Below are 9,905 nucleotides of genomic sequence, written 5' to 3' on the forward strand. Positions count from 1 at the left end.
GAGGACCCTCATCCTAGAACAGTGATCCCCAATCAGTAGCTTGTGAGCAACATGTTGCTCCCCAATCCCTTGGATGTTGCTTCCAGTGGCCAACTAAGCAGGTGTTTATTTATGTATTCCAGTTTGAAGGAAAGCTTTAGTTGCATAAAAACCAGGTGCATTGCCAAACAGAGTCTCCTGTAGGCAGCCAGTCCACGTGGGGGGCTACCAAATAGCCAATCACAGCCTTTATTTGGCACCCCAGGGACTTTTTTCATGCTTGTGTTGTTCCCAAACTCTTCTTACATTTGAATGTGGCTCACAGGTAAAAAAAAGGTTGGGGTGCCCTGTCCTAGAATATAGATGTCCAACTGGATTCCTGTAGGAAAAATGTTTCCCTCCAAGATCTCAATAGACCTTTTTTGTATGCCATGAGTGTCTTAATAATAAACCATACACCAAATGAATGCATCAGTGAAATAATTGTCCAGCAGCAGTGCTATAGAGCATCGGTGCTAAGGGGGTCCCACCTACTGAACCACTTGAACATTTCTATCAGCCTCGTGCTAACCATGGCTGTGAGACCTGTTTATAGATGGTCTCAAATCAAATGTTTTGTTTCATTGTTCTACCTAAAAACAACTATTCACTGATTGGTTGCTCTGAGTTAATGCCCAGGTGCAAACTGCCCAGTGTTGATAAATGAACCCCAATGAGATAGCAAGGCAAAATAAATGTAATTCATACTAGGCATTCCTGATTAGAAAATTACATTCTTTCTAGGGCACTTCCATCATATTCTTTGGCCATGCCTTGTTACACACTAGGGTATACCCCACTCCTCCGCATCAGAGGCCACTATCAGGTCTCTCACCCCTCCATGGGTCTGTGAAATATCTTGTTTACTCCTAGATACGTAGAGCTGAAAACTCATGCATATGAAGGCAGTGGAAATATTCCAAGACCAGATGATTTAAAGGTAATTTCAGCATGTATTTAATATTTAATTTGTTCCGGAGACCCTCTAATGTCACCACACCACACATATGGAGTGGGAATAGAGAATTAGGACATGCAATAGCTCAGGCTCTGTTGCCCTTTGAATTTTTAAAGAACTTCCATTTTTGAGTGTTTTGTTACATTTGTTAAGACATTAAAAAGCAACATTAATTTAAAGGATTTCAACCTTCGCTCAGTGCAGAGTTCAGGTCCCTAAGTCTGACAGATCAGAACCTATATCTAAATATTGCCTTTAGCAACAGAAGTTAAAAAATATTTGCCCTAAAAATTATTTTATAGGTTTGTCATCTCACCAGGGCTTGAGATGCCCAGAACATTTGCTATTGCTAATATTTAGGATTTAAAGACATTTAAGGCCAGGGCTCATTAATAGTTAAGGAAACTAACTCCAAAAAAATTTGGAGAACTGATGACGATCCATAAACAAAAATTAAACACTAAGCCCAAAAAAACTGTTTAATTATAATGCTATAAATATTAATGGCATAGAGTTTTGATGCATATTTTACTTAAGATAAATGAATACTGGTTAAAGACTTTCATTGGACTTGACAAGTCTGAAAATATTTTTCATTGTATAGGGGGCATTTGCTAAATCAAGACCTTTTTCAGGTCGGGCTTGTCACCAAAATCCCCAAAAAGTTGTGGGGGGAAAAAAAAGCACAACTTTTCTGGGATTTACTATTCAACAAAACTGCGACAATTCTGAATCCGAAAATAGCTAAAACTTGTAGAAGTCAATGGCAGATGTCCCTTTTACAACTGGAAGATCTTTCTTTGATTTTTGGTCTTTGAGGTTTTAGAGTGTTTTTGAGAATAGTTTTAAAAAGTTACAGTTATGGTGTGACAAGACAAGAAAGTTGGATTTCCTGCAACTTTTCAGGGACTTTTTCTCTTTCCTGCATTTTCAGTTTGGATCTTTTGATAAATGACGGACATTCACGTAAATGAGTTTATTTGTGGGTTTTTAAAAATAAAAATGAGAAAATAGAGTTTTAGTAAATTCCCCCTATGACTTTTGCAACAACAAGGTCTGCTTCATTTAAATAATTTATACATATTTTTCATTGTGAGGGAGAGGGAATTCTCTGCATGGCCAAATCTGGAGGCTTCTCTGATGACTAAAGCCTTAAGGCCTTTGTAGTAAAACTCTTCAGTGTTTTATACAATTTAGCTGATCGCAACCTGTATATAAGCTCCTCATCAGTGGAGTTACTGGGGGTCTGCTAGGAGTTGTCATTCTGAAGCACATGGAGTTCTAAAAAGTTGGCTGTCTTTTGTACTGTCAACATCTTCCTGTAAGCAGTGTCGGACTGGGATGCCAGTGGCCCACCGGAAAACCATAGACCGTGGGCCACTTTCCAAACTATTATTCCTTCACTCTTCACTCAACCTCTTTATTCTCCTCATCTTTTATATCTACTTAGTATATTCTTCCATTATTGTGCATTTTCCCATAAAGAAATAGGAAATGACAATGAAATAGGCCAAATGTTTAGAAGCAAAAGGGCCCACTGACACCTGGGCCCACCAGTTTTCCTGGTATCCCTGTGGGTCAGTCCGACATCTCAGAATGTCCCTCTCTACATCATACTAAAAGTTAATTTAATTTTAACCCCTTTAAGGCATAATAATTAATGGAACATGGCAATTTCCCTGAGAATTACTCCAAACCCACTGCTATTGAACTGGTAATCCATGTACTTTTTGGAGAACTCTAAGTAGAATTATTTCTCCTTTGCCATTAAACGCCATTGGAAGATCCACAGTCTATCAATTGCCTTACAGTAACATATTGTCATTGATATAAATTACCAGTAGGGTTTTGCATGGGAATTATATTGGCACAGCAGAGAGAATGTATTCTACATACAAAAGCATGCCCCTTAATTATTTATGGATCCTGTGATTTTATTTTAAATATTTACATTTTTTTATGCTCAGTTTTGTTTGGCCATCCCCAAATCATCCATGGTTTTCAATTAGATTTCTAAACTTTGTGCACTTAGGGGGTTATTTATTTAACCTTGAATTTTTCTGGTCGGCTTTTGGGGCCAAAACTGGAATTTTTAGTGGAAAATAAAGCTGCAAAAGGTCAGAATCTGAAAATCCGCCATCTCAGACCTGTCAAGGTCCTGTATAAGTCAATGGGAGAGGCATCTATCCCATTTTTAAGTTATTGTAGTCTGTGCTGGGTTTAGCAAAAGCTCAAAAAAATCGAGGCGATTCAAGATAAAAAGCTTGAAAAATTCGTACAATTCAGGTTTTCACTCAATTTTATCAATTTCTTTCACAATCCGATTAAATCGAGTTTTTTTTATTAATAAATAAGCTAAAATCAGCATGGGAGTTTGGTTGAGCTTTTTTTATTGACATTATGAGATAAATTCGGGATTTTAGTAAAAACCCTCTTACTGTTAGGCTTTGTCATCACTGTTTTATAGAGAAGCCATAGCTTGTTTTAATTCTTATCATTGCTATGTTATAAAGAACCAAAATTCTACAGATTAATAGTGTTAGTGAGAAAAAAATTTCAAGGACTGATTTACTAAAGGTCAAGTTTTTATTTAACCTGCTCAATATAATGTATAAACAGCATTTTTGCCACCGGTCACATTTTTTGTTCATTATTCAAAATTTGTTACCTGAGCTTTTTTTTTTTTTTTAAATGGCACCATTGGTTTTCTTAAATGATGTTTTTGCCAGGTCTGAGATGCTGAATATCAGAATAACCTATAGGAAACTTGTTTTATCAGCATGTCCAGCGGAAAAGCTTGAATTGCACTTGACACTTAAGGAAAATGTACACTTGGCAAAAAAACTATCACCAGCAATAGTACATTTCTGTAAAATGAGAATTTTGTTATGGGTAAAGAAAATGCAGCAAAAAACTGAGTGAGGGTTGATAAAAGTTTCCAAAATATAAGATATCTTTATATCATTATGCAGTTTTGGTAAAAATATTGTCTTTTTTTTTTAAAACAAATATGAAATTCAGGATCATAAATATGGGTTTTTAAGAAATGTATATCTTTTCAGATTATTGTTAATATGAATTTGTTTTTCCATTACTTTCATCAATTAAATCTTTTTATTTTATATCATTACTGTGCCTTGGCTCATTTACCAACTATGTGTCGGTGCAATTAATAGGGCAGTGATCCCCAACCATGTTGCTCCCCAGCCCCTTGGATGTTGCTCCCAGTGGCCTCAAAGCAGGAGCTTATTTTTGAATTCCAGGCTTGGAGGCAAGTTTTAGTTGCATAAAAACCAGATGTACTGCCAAACAGAGTCTCCTGTAGGCTGCCAGTCCTCATAGGGGCTACCAATAGCCAATCACTGCACTTATTTGGCACCCCAGAAACCTTTTTCATGCTTGTGTTGCTCCCCAACACATTTAAATGTGGCTCACGGGTGAGAAAGGCTGGGGATCCCTGGTCTAGAGATTGCTAAATCATGTAAAGGGTCATAGCTAGGCTTTTGTGGGCTATAGGCCAGGGCCTGTAGTGCTAGGGAAGCCCAGAGCTATGAGCAGCTTAGCCTGGCAGAATGGGGGGAGTAAAATGTTTATTTGGAAAAACTACTAATAGAAGGTTTTCCATTGGAGAATTGATAATTACATATAAATAAATTGCAATTGGGCTTTTTTGGGAGGCCAAGCCTCTATAAGCTTTCATTATTCACTGCCTATGAGCTTATCTAACTCATATGTCCCAATTCTCTGCCCATTTCTCAGACTCAGACCCCTCATCCATCAATATTTCTCTACCTGAAATATGGGATGCTTCTTTTTTTACTCTTCTGGAAGGTCTAATGCTTTGTGTCACTGTAGTCATATCAGGTACCAGGAAACAGTTTTCACAAACTCTTTACCCCTATAGCTACTCAATAGCCCCCAGCCATCAATTCGGATGTCTAGATCCTTCCTTCTCCAACCACCTTATCTAATTCTTTTCTCTCTTATGGTCTCACTATGGTGGCAAGATTACCTACAAGGTAAATAAATTCAATACTCTTCTTCTTTTATTTGATGGTATAGTCTTCTCCTGGTACAGTTCCCTCCTGAGATGCACAGTTCTCATTGAGCAAGAGGAGCTCCTCAAAGCACTTGAATGTAGTGATGAGCAAATCTGCTCGGAAAAATTTGCAAAATGCATTAAAGTCTATCGGCGGCTTTTTTTGTAGCTAAATATTTTTTTTATAGGTTACTGTTTTTGTTGCGCGACTCTTTTTGTAGTGAACTTTTGCTACAGTTTCTCCAATTGCATCAAAGTCAATGGGCGTTTTTTTCTCAAGTTTTTCCTCACTCCAAATGCATTGAAGTGAGTGGGTGTTTTTTCTTGCAAAAAAATCTGCCGAATCCATGCATGGTGAAATATGTATGATTAAACAAAACAAGAATAACAAGTAAGGCAAGAAAGAAGAAAGGCAGACCATGTTTTTGCAGAGTCAAACTCTATGTGATTATATTTTATAAAATAAATCCAATATTGGGACTGTGTTGAGATTTCTGTTTTAGTATATTATATAACAACTGTGCCAAGCAGTCATCGGTGATATTAGTGTTCCCTATTACTCCTAAATGTCATGTCTATGTGCCACTGCCCCTTCATTGTGCAAGTCTGTGGGCATGACCTTGCATGGAACAGTATTGTCGGACTTAAGAATTTGAAGTGGTTGGTTATGAAACTCTTATTCTAAATTAAAGATGCCTCATTCACTTTTGTATAATTAGCCTTCACATATTCAGAAAAGAGACGGTTGTACATTGATCCGCTGCTGTTATTGCTTATTATAATACAATGAAAAGGAATAGGAGGGTATAAAGATATCTCTAGTAAGCTACCACCAAGGTCACCGATGACGCAGTCAATGTTCTCCGATCCAAGTTAATTAACTTCCCGTTTCTCTCGACCCGAGGGGACACATGCAGAGTTCCTTGATATTTCTGTGATTATTATGAGGCGGACAATCTTTGCAATGAATGCTCTGAGATGTCTGTAGTTGTTGTTGAATTTTTGGTGATGGCTTGGAAGGCCAACTCGGGCCGCACTCACAAGTTTTATATTTTATTCAGTAAGATTATTCAAAGCCTCCTTTTACATTATGGAGGTTGCTGTGAATAGATTTATTCATTGATGAGAGCTCAATGTGCATTTTTCAATGTCTACTATCACAGACTTTTATTATTGATATCATTCATTGACATTTTTGACCTTCATCTGGCTTGTAGAAAATATACAATGATGTCCTACTCAGGCTATTATGTTGTATTTAAACCATAAGGTTTTTTCTCCTAATACTTTATAGCCAGTATGTGTAGCATACTCGTAAGTTTACTATGAAAAGTGGCTGCTAAGAATAGGGCCCTAGCGGGAGCTTCTATCAATGAGCCCTTGCTGCTTGTGTGACTCCCTGCAACTCCCAGTACCTTGTACCCTTTTTTGAGTAGTAAAAGATCCAAGTCACAGAGCTCCTCTTGCAGCAATAAACTTGTTTATTAATGTTCAACTAAAGTAATTGTCACGTATAGTATCCCAAAACACAGAACAAACCACTCCCGGTCTTGGCTCATGCTTCTGCCTATAACAACCGCCTTTTGCTTCGGGAGAAACCCTCTGCTACTCGGATGCCGCCAGGTCTTAATGGGAGAGGACCAAGGGGGATGTTCTGGGCAGCCAAAGAACCCATAATGCAGGGGTCCCCAACCTTTTTTTACCCGTGAGCCACATTCAAATGTAAAAAGTGTTGGGGAGCAACACAAGCATGAAAAAGTCCCTTGGGGAGCCAAATAAGGGCTGTGATTGGCTATTTGGTAGCCCCTATGTGGACTGGCAGCCTACAAGAGACTGTACTTGGCACTTTACTTAGTTTTTATGCAATTAAAACTTGCTTCCAAGCCTGGGATTCAAAAATAAGCACCTGGTTTGAGGACATGGAGAGCAACGTCTAAGGGGTTGGAGAGCAACATGTTGCTCACGAGCTACTGGTTGGGGATCACTGCCATAATGTATACAGAAAGGACGGGGAACAGAGAGCATAGTTGTAGAACAGGCAGGGTCAGTATCAATCAGTACAGAATCAGGAACCAGGGGCGAAGTGAGGATAAAAAGGCCGTGGTCAAAACCAACCGGTAGCATGGTAAAAAGTCAGGATCCAGAAGAGTGGTCACACAGGCAAGCAATAGAGCAAGGTCAAAAACAGGCAAAGGTCAGGAACAGAAAATCAGACAAGAATCACATCCAGGAACTATGCAAATAGACCATGTTGGGCAATGAGTCAGCTCAGAGTAGGGGTTAATGTCTTACACAGATCACCTGTGGCCAGATTGGCAACAGGTGAAACAAGCAGCAATAAACTGATGTGTTCAAATTATTTTACACTTCACTGGTGCAGTATGAAGCTTAGATAAACATCTCGGTGGTGCCTCCCATAATTCTCTGCTCTGTTTAGCTTTACATTAAATGGAGCACCTTTTTATTTACCATTGACCTTCTCAAGTATAATATGCAAACAGAATTCAGCTTCAGTAGTTGGACATGACATGTACAATATGTACATTGTACAGTGCAAACATTCTAGCCACCCGTCCCTGCTTTATTAAAAGAAAATCCTGTGCTGTTATTTGCATTTAGTAGCAGTTTGCACAACTATCTTCTTCCCAAGTGTAGACTTACTGCTAGTAGCATTCATTATCATTGAGCTAATGGGCAGAAAGTACATAATACGCTAGAATGGGCTGGAAATGGAAGCTGGTTTGCACTCACAACAACCAAACTAAAGAAGACCAGACATATTTTAAGACCCTGGTGAAAAGCATAAGAACAAACATTTAGGGGCAGATTTATTAAATGTGTGCTTAAAGCTTAATAATATGCTCTTGTCATTCCTGTGAGATTTTTAGAATTGTATTTATGAAACGGTGAGTTCTAACTTTTTTATTTATTAAGCTCTAAGCTCTTGATAAATGTGCCACAAATCATGAAGTCTACAGGTTATGCTTTAACATATACAACCACTACGCATTCTGGACTGTGTTTATATATGGGGAACATTTGTTAGGTGAATATTAATCTTTAAATTAGTGTTTGAAGATGTTCGGGGGCGATTTGCTGCACAGTGGCTAACCCTTGAGCTGTTTCAGACTTAATACAAACACAGTGATAGCTCTTCACCACATTGCTACATCAGATAGGACTATTGAGTCAATTGTCTTGCTCCAGAAACTTGTGCGTATGCTTCTTGTAACCCACTCTTCTGAACAATATACTTTTCAGCAGTTCTGGTGGTACCAGAAAGGTTACATATCTTGGTTTCAGGATGGCTGTGGCTTAGCAGCTGGCATGTTGCAGAGTAGATCAGGTATGGATTGGACACTATCCATTATTTGTTTCATTTATCATTGTAAATAGATGGCAACTGCAGCTATTTCAGCCCATAAGTGTGTACAGTGTAGATGAGTCAAGGTGGTCAAAATGTCCTACACCATCCTTATCTTAAGGCAGACAGTGGCCTCCAAGAAGAGAATAGTAAAACAAACTTTGAGCTCCAGTGTCTGACCATGGAAAGGGCATTTTGATGGCATTTTGAAGGGCATTTTGAAGACAGTCAAAGTACCTTCTGTGCCAAAGCAGGGAAAGTGTCAGGGGCAAGATACTGCCAATGAGTGGGTGAGCTCAGAGGTGGAGGTTGCGTCCTGGCCTCGCCAACATTGCATTATGGCCCCGCTCCTGACCAGATTGCCCTTGGCGAAAAGGTGGCAACCCTACGAGCAAGATACCACTGTGAGTTACCCGTGGGGATAGGATCACCAAGACAGCCTGCACTACCTCTGAGAGGGAACTGCTTAAGTCAATATACAGAAGGTTTGTACTGGAAGAACTATACTGCCTGCTGTGAGCTATAACCTGACATTTGTTCAATAAAGAAGCAACCACCCTAGACTTTTATCGCCTCATTGATCTGTGCACCAGGAGACACCCAGGATCCACTTTGGGTAAGGAGCTTAAAGGGGCACACACACACACTGCTGGGAGTTGCAGGGAGTTGCCCACAGACCAAGGGTATTTGGGAGCCATTGGCTAGAATGCTACTAATCTCACATATTTCAGGCCCACCTACGGATGCGCTAAACAACATTTATTTTTATTATTGGTCTCCTTTTGCATCGCCTTTAATAACTGTTAATAACCATTAAGCATTGGGGGCCCTTATTATTATTAATGTCTCGGCTATTTACAATCCATGTATCTCTGGCGCAGATCTCTTGGGCGTAAGGTCAGATCTCAGAACATTTCTGCCTTCCAACAATCCAGAGAAAACAATACAAAAGGTCAGTGAGCATCAATATTCAGCACCATGAAGTCTTTATTACTGTACTTCTGCCTGATGTCTGCTTTTTACATGGCTTGTTTTTTTTAGACATAGAAGGTATGCTAAATCACGGAATCACCGTTTTTGGTTAGGGGTTGGCCCTGCTGCAGTGACCGGACGGCTTGCACTCTACTCTGGGCAAATTAGAGGTGATTGTGTACGAATCGGTCAGTGTCTGCCCCTTGCCCTGAAAGCAGGAGAGTTTGTAATTGCTAAAAGTATTATTTTGTGAGAGATGCTACTATTTTTAACCCATTTGTGCCTGTACTAATCTGTTTGATATTATACTATGGCAGGCTGTAAGGACAGGGCTTCTTGTGCCAAGCCAGAGTTAGGTGTTAACAGTTAAAGGGTCATTTATTATAATTACTACAGAAAATATATAATGAGCATATTAACCCAGCTGTGCCAATGCAATCACTGTAGAAATGGCTAATAAGTACTCATTTGCTTTCATATATTGAAATCATTACCTTCACTTGCAGAAGCAGAATACCAATGGCAAAGTTTCCTTCTTTAGTTGTGCTCCCACA

The sequence above is a fragment of the Xenopus laevis genome, chromosome 6L (assembly GCF_017654675.1).
Source record: "Xenopus laevis strain J_2021 chromosome 6L, Xenopus_laevis_v10.1, whole genome shotgun sequence".
Classification (NCBI taxonomy): domain Eukaryota; kingdom Metazoa; phylum Chordata; class Amphibia; order Anura; family Pipidae; genus Xenopus; species Xenopus laevis.